Consider the following 9,889-nt stretch of genomic DNA (forward strand, 5'->3'; position numbering starts at 1 on the left):
TCGAGCGACACCACAAGGAATGACACCCCTCCCAAATAATATAATCTTGTAGAAAAATTGGATAAGATGTTAGCCCTCATCTCCATATTAGAGCTTTTGCGCCTATCCCCCTCACATAAAACAATCTTGGATCAAGCTCTCCAAGAAGCTTCCATCCCCACCAACCTCAACACAAATCAGTTTCAAATGGTTGGTAATCTAAAGTCATCACCATGTCTCACTTTTACTGAAAGTGACAACACATCCTTCCAACAACCCCATAATGCATCCCTTCATATTGAAGGACTCGTAAACCAACATAGAATCAAGTGAGTCTTGATTGACAATGGAGCTGACTTGAACATATACATCTTGCAGTTAGTCACAACATTGGGTTATGCAGTAGAATCAGTGGATCCCAACAAAAAAATAACCATGAAGGCATATGATGATGCTGAAAGTTCTTCCAGAGGAGCTGTTATATTACCCATTAGGGTTGGGCTAGTGGTGAAGCATATAGTTTGCCAAGTTTTAGACCTTCCTTTGCCATACAATCTCTTGTTAGGAAGACCTTGGATACATGCCATGCAAGTTGTTCCATCTACCTATCACCACTGTATCAAGTTTCCACATAATGGGGTAGAAATTACAATCCTTGGTGATGCTAATCCATTTGCATATTGTAACAACATTCACCATCAGCCAGAGATCACCATTCCTAACAACAGAGAAGCTATCCCTTCCTCATCATATGTTAATCCAACCTCTCTTTCCATTTTAACAATCTCTATACCAAAGCAGGAGAAATTAAAAATGAAAATAATTGAGGAAGGTCCTGAAGAATATAATCTTAGCCAACACATTTGTGCTGGGCAGTTGCTCACATCCCCTAGAACTCATGGAAAACCCCAAGGTTTACTTGAAACACCACTGGCCAAGAGAACATGCACTTTGGCATAAATCACCCCTGGTAGAAGTCAAGAGGAGGAAACCATGGATGAAGGCCTGACAAAATGGATCTACATAGACCTTATTGACAAAGAAAGCCCGAAGGCTAAGCTCCCCACTGACAAATATGGCAAAGGCATCACTATAATGCAAAGAATGGGCTATGATTGCCATAGTTCTTTAGGACCTTGCAAAGAAGGACAACAAGAGCCTTTACAACTAGAGCTGAAACCAAGAGATAAAACTGGAGTAGGTTTTCAAAAAGAATCTCTTCCTAAGCTTCGATTCAAAGGAAAACCCATCAAAATCGTATATTAGCCCATTAATCCAAGGATGCAATCCTTGACTATATCTGTAGCACCAATAACCCCACCAACAACATTAGTTGCACCAACAATACCAACATCATCAACAGAATTGATAACCCCATCAACAACATCTGTAGCACCAACAACATCAGCAGCAGCAACAACCCCATCAACAACACCAACAACCCCACCAATAGCACCAACAACACCAACAATCCCACTTCCAAAAGTACATAAGCCTGTAACTAATGCACTATTCAATTGAAAAGACATCCCAACTTGGTACAATAATCAGATGCTAGAGAGTGATTTAGAAACAGAGTCACATGAGGGGAATGAGATTCAGTGCATTTAAATACTTTAGACAAGGAAGAAACATCACCCCCTCCACCTCGTAAATATATACCATTTCATGGAGAAGCATGGATTTGTTAGATACTTGATCAGTCCCAAAGACACTGAGAGGGGGAGGTGAATCAGTGTCTAACTAGTAAACAAAAGATTTAAACTTGTTTGCTACTTTATAACCCAAATTAATATATTGGTAAACAAGTAATAATGTTGTAAAGAGAAATATGAGAGACAACATCAATGCACACCATAACACAAGATATTTTGGTGAGGAAACCCGGTAGGGGAAAAACCTCAGTGGGATTTGTGACCCACAATATTTACTCACTGGCCAATATGAATAAATATTACTAATACAATAGGGGCCTGCACATGCAGGAAGGCCAATAGCCTAGAGCTCATTGCTCAACAACAAAACTAGAGTCCCACTGACTACAAAATTGGATGATTAAATCCAATGACAATTTACTGCTCTAAATAGCATCTGCAATGCTGGATTCAGTACCGGTTTAAGCTCTCTCAGATACCTCTACCATAAACCTTGCTTTACTCTGCTACAATTTTATTCACTCATAAAATACTTACATCAAAATGCATATAAAGGTATTCGCTCTCATATTTATTACCTAATTACATAATCTTTTAATACAAAATGACCTACAAGATCTCATACATATATGAGTCTTTACAATACATCATGTCGGCTACAAATAATTAATTACATTACAATATAATTTGCATAAACAAAAAATTATCTTATGTCGGCTTGGTGCTGGTATGATTCATTGCCGGTGTAAACTAGATGCCAGTGTGAATGAACTTTGTGTAGCTAGTAGTGTCGGTATGCGAAGTCTGTTGCCATTATAATCAATAAAATCCTGTAGAACCCTGTTACCAGTTGGTTTCCATCAATGACAACATCAACCATTTTCATCTGAGCATGTAATACCAACAATCTCCCCCTTTGGCATTGATGGCAACACTCATGAGAAAAACCATAAAACCAAAATTGCTAAAACTGAAAGTGCTCCCCCTAAGCAAATGATCTCTTTTAGTATACCTTTTCCTTTTCTCTATCACTCTCCCTTTGACATCAATGACAAAGGTTGTCAAAAAGAATCAAAAATTCAAAAATTCTACCTAGAAACCTGTAACCGGTTATGTATAATATGAAAGATATCCACTACAATCAGATTAAGTCCTTGCAAAAATTTAGAACTATCAATAATGATATCCTCAATCTATTGGATTATGCCAGTTAGATGATGCATTTGTTCCTTCAGTGATCTTCCTTTTGGAATAGTAGCCTTAGATAGTCCATTCCGGTGTGTCAACATATTGTCCAATCTAGGACCAAGTTTGTTCTTTAACTCTCAGGTTTTTAACTTTAATCGAGCTTTCTCCTTTTCAAGATTTTCTATTTTCTCCTCATATACTGCCATTTCTTGATCTAAAACTAAAGTGAGTTAACAAGAAACAATCAGGTTGTCTGCTATATCATTAATTTCCTTCTGTGTCTGTTTAATCTTATCATCAATATCAGCTGTCAAATGGTGTGGCTTGCTAACATCTCTATACAGTTCCTTAAACTCCAAAATTGTTGAATTTAGTACCGGTATTAAGGAATATAACTTTCTTGTATAGTCCTCAATAGATTTATAAAAAAAATATGCATTCTCCTTATTTACCCTTTCTCTAATTGTCTCCTCATTAATCTTATCAATCAACTGAATATTAGATGAAATGAATTTAGACAATGTGTCTAACTTACCAATAAAGCCTACAACATCATCTACCTTACATGTCGGTGCTATCTGTTGTAAAATAGGTAAGGTGTCATCAATAGCCTTAAATGCTAAGTTGTTGCATTCAGTGATCTTCTTGATAGAATCTAATAAAACATCTTTTACATTTGTAGGTATGTAATCCATGGTGGAAGTGCTAGGCGGAGTGAGATGTTCTGCAATAGGTTTCTTATCATCTCTGGATATCTGCACATTAACCACTTCTACTAACTTGCTACCATAATTTACCTCTTCTTTATTTATTGTTACTTCTTTATGATCACTCTATTTTTCAATCTTGTTACCATCCTTACCAACATCCTTGCTGCTTGCCTTGTTGACTGTTGGTTCAACTATATTCTATTCTTGTCCCTTACTTGTTTCAGTTTGTACTTCTACTTGTGCATCTATCAGTTTTTCAATGTTTCGCTGAGAGTCAACATTGTTGACCGGTGAGCCAGAGATCTCAGTGTTTGTAGCTTCAATTTTCTTTTCTTCAACATTCTTAGAAGATTTATCTATAATTACATTGATATCCCGAGTGTCCACATTCATGGTAAACAAAATGTTTGACTCCAGATCAATATTCTCAGTGTTCACTTCCTTTGTTTTCTCTTCCTCATGTTCAACCTGTGCCTCAACTTGTTCTTTAACCTGTTCCTTTGCTTGTTCCTCAACTTGTTTCTCTGCCACTACCGATGGTGTTTCTTCAGCCGGTGGGGGTAGGTTATCCTTGATAGTCAAGTTAGGAATACCACCAACTTTTTTCTTACCCTTATCACTTTTCTGATATACTTTAGTGAAAGATTTGTCTATTTTTTGTTTATCCTTCTCTTCCTTCTTCTCCTTTTCCACAAAGAATATATCCCATTTTTCAGTCGTTTCATCATCAATTTCTTTGACTCTGCTAGCCATTAAGCTAACTTGTCGGTGACCACTAGCAAAAACTGACTGGTTGGCTTCTGCAATCAATTCATCAATCTCCTACTGGGAATTGACAAGGTGAACCACCAAAAATGCTTCAACTTTTAATTTCTTGTCAAGTTCCATTATAGACATTCTTTTTGCCTCAAGTCTCAGATAAAGATCATTAGGAAAATCATCAATGACCTCAATTAAAACTTTCTTGTAAATATCAAGATGTAGAATGATACTTTCATCAATTGTTCCCTTATCAGAATCTTTGGAAGTATGATAACATTTGCTGATATTGCTAAGGTTTCCATCTTGGGTAATTTCATTTATAAGTTCTTTCGGGGATAGAATATCTGATACCTTAGGTGTCGGTTTCTTGGTGTAAGTTTCTTTCTCTGAATGTTGGGCTCTCTCATAGCTTGTTGTTTCTTCCTTAGTGTTCTTGTCCTCTTTGGAGAAGGAGTAGGTGTCAGTGAAGATTTCCTTTTCTTTCTTTCAACCCTTTTAAATTCTGCTACTTTATCACTTTCTATCTCAGAAGAAGTAACAACCGGGGAAACATGAGCTATTGATTGTTGTCTGGTTTTACTTTCCTTCATGCTCTTAGCAATACCACTCATGTGTTGAAGTCCCATCAATCCTTTCTTAACATCTGCTACAAACTTTGGAGCATCTTTCATTAATTTTTCTCTTTCCTTCCTCTCCATCATGAATACATCACTCTCAATTGTTTCAGTTGTGCCAAATATTTTCTCAGTCGGTTCGCTTGGTGCATCAAGAAGTACCCTTGCATAAGACTCAAGAATGTTCAAATCTACTTCGTAGCCCATCTCTGTTATCCAAATGGTTCAAAGAGTAACAACCTCCATCCATGTCTCATCTCTCTTTATTATAAAACATATCTATTTGTCATATTTGTCCACAATTCTTTGAGGAATCCTTTCCCTTGCCTTCATCTTAGTTTGAAAATTATTGAAATAATCTTTTACCATCTTGTCACCATCAGCACCTATGCTGGTAATTGCTTCCATAATTTGTTTTCCAATAGGGGTGTCATAAGCAAAGTCCTTGTGACTAGTGTCGGGGATCTCCTTTGTGAAATAAAGCATTAGGCATACAAGTAAGTTACCAAATCTGAAGGTTCCTTTCTTATCACCCTTGATCATCCCCAAATTTATCTAGCAGTTCATCCTTTAGCCATTCACAAATGTCAATGTTTGCACTGTTCTTCACCATTTCATATGCACTATGTATACACAAACTAGAAACAAAATTTAACCTATTTGTATGAGCAACTCTATAACCAATTACCATACTCAAATATTTCACATTCTCATCAGTGATATCACTAACCCTAAGGGATCTACTATTAGATGTACCACCGATTAGGTTCATAACCATCTTATTTGGGATCTTCATCTTCTTGTTAGGCCTAGTACCAGTAGAGGGTAAACCAGTAACAACCCTGATTGCCTCCTTAGTAATTTTGAAAATAAAATCTAACCACATAAATTTGCCATGAACCCTGCTAAGTACAAGACAAACTATCTCATCCGAAAATTTAGGAATGTTCAAGATATCAATAAATCCTAAATCGTCAACAATCTTATGCTCTGGCTTGATTAAACCTTGTTTATCAGCTATAACGTTCTGGTATATGTTTTTCAAATCATCAAACCCTAAATTCTCTATGTTGCAATGAATATATATCCTCAGATCTTTAGCAAAAGCAACTCCCTTCGAAATTTTAGAAAATGCACCAATGGAATCTTGCTTAGCAATCTTAGGAATGATCTTAAAAATGGGTCTAGGACACTTAACATTCTCTACCATAGTAGGGTTTGCAATGAATTCTGGAACAAAAGATGAAGTAGCCATGATACTAAAATAAATACCTTTTCTGCAAGTGAAATCCTCTGAAATACCCTGAAAATGTCTTAGTTGCTTTGCCTCTTGAATGCCTTCACTCTCTTCACGCTCTTCATAAATTTGATTGCTTTGTGATTCGAAATGAGGGATTTCCACACTTTATAATCAAAAAGTTTTCCAACAACCGCATTAAATGCTTCTAGTTAAGAAAAAAATTAACATGTCTACTAGTAAAGAAGAAATATAACTTCTTACCATCAACCGAGGGTAAAATGCATGATTTTCAATTTGCTGCCTTACCCCTAAGGATTATTCCTCAGTTAGATGAAGCACCTCCTGCCATTGTAGGATTACTCTACTCTATTGGTGCAGAGACAGATTCATCACTACTTTGATCTCTCTTCCTAACCCATTGTTTAGAAAATTCTTGCTTGATTTTAGTCACCCTTTCTTTGCCTTTGTTATTGGATCCTTTATTGTTCACTGGTGAATTCTTGCTTCTACAAAATTTTTCAATATGCCCAATCTTGTTACATGCATAGCAAGTTATATTATTTCTCTGAATTGTTGTAATGCCCACCAAAATACCCTAAAGAAACTAAACAATAATATACAAATGGAGGTAATTTTTTTCTTAATTAACATCTAATATCAACTAATGCAACATTTAACATCTCCATCTATTTACATTTATTAACCAATTAACCAACATGAGCATACATCATTGCTCATTTCATCAAATAACGCAAGCAAAAATAACACAACATCAATAATCTTTCTCTAGGGTACTTTAACATCATTACTTAATTAATTTCCATAATAACATACCACACACGCGATAGGTATATTTCACCTTCAATAATGCATCATATCCTAATTCTTTAACCATGAGATATGCATCCTACAACATTACTATTTCCTCATGATATGCATAATTTCCTTTCTACCAATGCATCTATGTGAATCATTGCTTTTTACTAGATCCAGTTAACATCTTCTAACATATTCACTTATTAATCTACGAATATTCCTCTTTCAAGATTATTTAACATTCTAACTAGCCTCTAAACATTCCATTCAATAATACAACTAATCCATAAAGCAATTCCAATCTATTCTAACTATAATCCACTTTATCTCCATGATTCATAAAATCACATCTCTACAATAGTACAAATACAAATATGCCTTAATTCCAATTTCCAACTACAATTCATCTTAAAAATAAAAGTACATTAAATACATTATGAGCATAGCTCTTTCTACTACAAGAATACATCTACTATATACAAAGATGTTACATTACATGCATTCCATCTTATCCATTACATAAATCTGATACAAGGTACATCCATAGTACATCATGAAGAAGAATCCACATCCACACAAGAATAATCCAAGAGAACATCCCAATGGATAAAAAGCACCAACCTCCCGACCATGTGAAACCAAAGGAACCACCCCCCATGCTAGGAGATGATAAAAGGTCCCAACACATACTCTAAACCTAAGCTGGCACCTATAACCAAGGAGACTAACCACACAAGGACTCTCAAGCAAAAACTCACACATATAATAAGAATGAGCTCCAAGAGGCGTAAAACTCATCAAGACATAAATGCATCCAATAAGCATAATCATAAATCATAAAGGGGAAACACATGTAGGAGTGGAGTGTCATCACATGCCATCCTCATAACATAATAACATAATAACACAAGGCACTAGCCTTATGGACATGTGGAGCCATCTCAACCAATGAGAGACTAAGGGAGATTAGCTTACCGTCTTCACAACCTTCTCATGCTTATCCTAAAACAACCTCTCTAGGACTAAGTCATGAGGCATAAATCAATTTATCATCTTATTAGTTAATCTAACTACCCAACCCATCAATTATTAGGTTATCACTTATTTACAAATTATAGAAAACTCCAATGTGCCCTAGTGATCTAGACTTCATGCATCCTTACAAGAAACCTCATGCAAGCCTATCTCTCGTGACCCTAATCATCACAAGGGAGCCCACTCCTCCTAACATGGCCCAACAATAAATCACAAGAGGCTCTACCAACATAATTACATGAAAATAATACACAATGCAGCCAACAAGCTCCCCACATACTCTTACAACATAAACAAGGCTACAACAACATATACAACATCAACATAGCAAAATGAGCCTCTTGGCTAGCAATAAACAAAGGCATATCAAGCCATCAAATAAAGAATAACATCACAACAAGGGCTACTCACTTGCTAGTCCAAGAACAACATAGAAATCATCTCAATCATCCATGGGCTATCCACATGGAAGAGAGTCTAAAATGTCCATAATACATAGAGAAACAAATATACTCAAAAATATCAAAATGCTCCAAAACTGATCAAACCCCAAAACTGGGAAATATTCATAGACCTCAAATAAATCCTCTGGTACAAAAATCCTTTCGAGCAAATACATAAAAAATGACCAAAACTGGGAAAATACAAACATAGTCAGGTTAGCACTTTTGCCCCGCAGGACAACACTTATGCCATAAAGAACAACGCAAATGCAACACAGGACAATGCTTTTGCATTCCAGAATCACGCATATGCATTCTAAAACAACTCTTATGTTTCCAGATTCACGCTTATGCATCCCAAGACAACGCTTATGCTGCGCAAAGAAACGCAAATGCAATACAGAACAAAGCAAATGCAATATAGAACAACGCTTTTGCAGGAACAACACTTTTGCACATAACTTACGGAAAACTCAGAAAACTTTTGGGTAAAATAATAAAATATAGACTTCATGAAAAGGCTCAAAAAACATATGAAAAGAAACACCCAGAAGTAAGGAATTCTTGGCTATAAACACAATAAAATAACTCAATCGATAAACCAAGATTTGAATCAAATAACTTTAGAACCATTTCTCACAGAGCCGTGAAATGCCATACACAGGAAACCAAAAACACATATTCTAACAACTATACAAAACATAAATATTATAAAGTTTCTCCCCAAATATTTCCTTTGAGCAATAAAAAAACTATAGCATATAATATTATTTCAACCCAAGCCCAAAACAATGCAGACATAATGCATACACAGAGAAGCCATTGAAAACAAAATACAAAGTGAAGAACTCCAACTTGCAACTTGAAGTAATGGAAATGAAGCTGAAGAAGAGCTCTCGCAAGCCAAACCAAGTCCAATCCAAGCTCCAGCCAAATCCAAGTGAGAAGAAAACCAAAACCAAGGAAGAAAAATTGCTGGAGAAAATTTTCCAGAGAAGAGCCAACCAACCTGAAAAACCTCACGGGAAAGAAAATAAAAAGCAACAATAATCCAAAACCCTAGCCTCAATTTCAACCAATCAAAATATTCCATTTTGGAGTATATTTTACCAACCCACCATATAATATAATTTATTCAACCATTTTGAATTCGACCAATGAGAGTGAAGGGTGGGTAAAATAAATAAAATATACTTATTCAGCTAAGTGGGAAATGTTTTTATTTCTTTATTTAATTTAATGTGTTCATACACCCCACTTAAGAATAAAAGTCAAACTATTAAATAAATATACGCCGTAAATAAATAATCCAAATGGGGATTAAAATCAAATAAACCAAAAGCTAATAAAATAAATTAAAGAGCCAAGTAACTATAAGATATCAAATAAATATCAAATCATAGAAGGTCAAATAATTAATTAAATAATCAAATACCATTAAAGATTA

This window comes from Cryptomeria japonica, chromosome 10, assembly GCF_030272615.1.
Source record: "Cryptomeria japonica chromosome 10, Sugi_1.0, whole genome shotgun sequence".
NCBI lineage: Eukaryota > Viridiplantae > Streptophyta > Pinopsida > Cupressales > Cupressaceae > Cryptomeria > Cryptomeria japonica.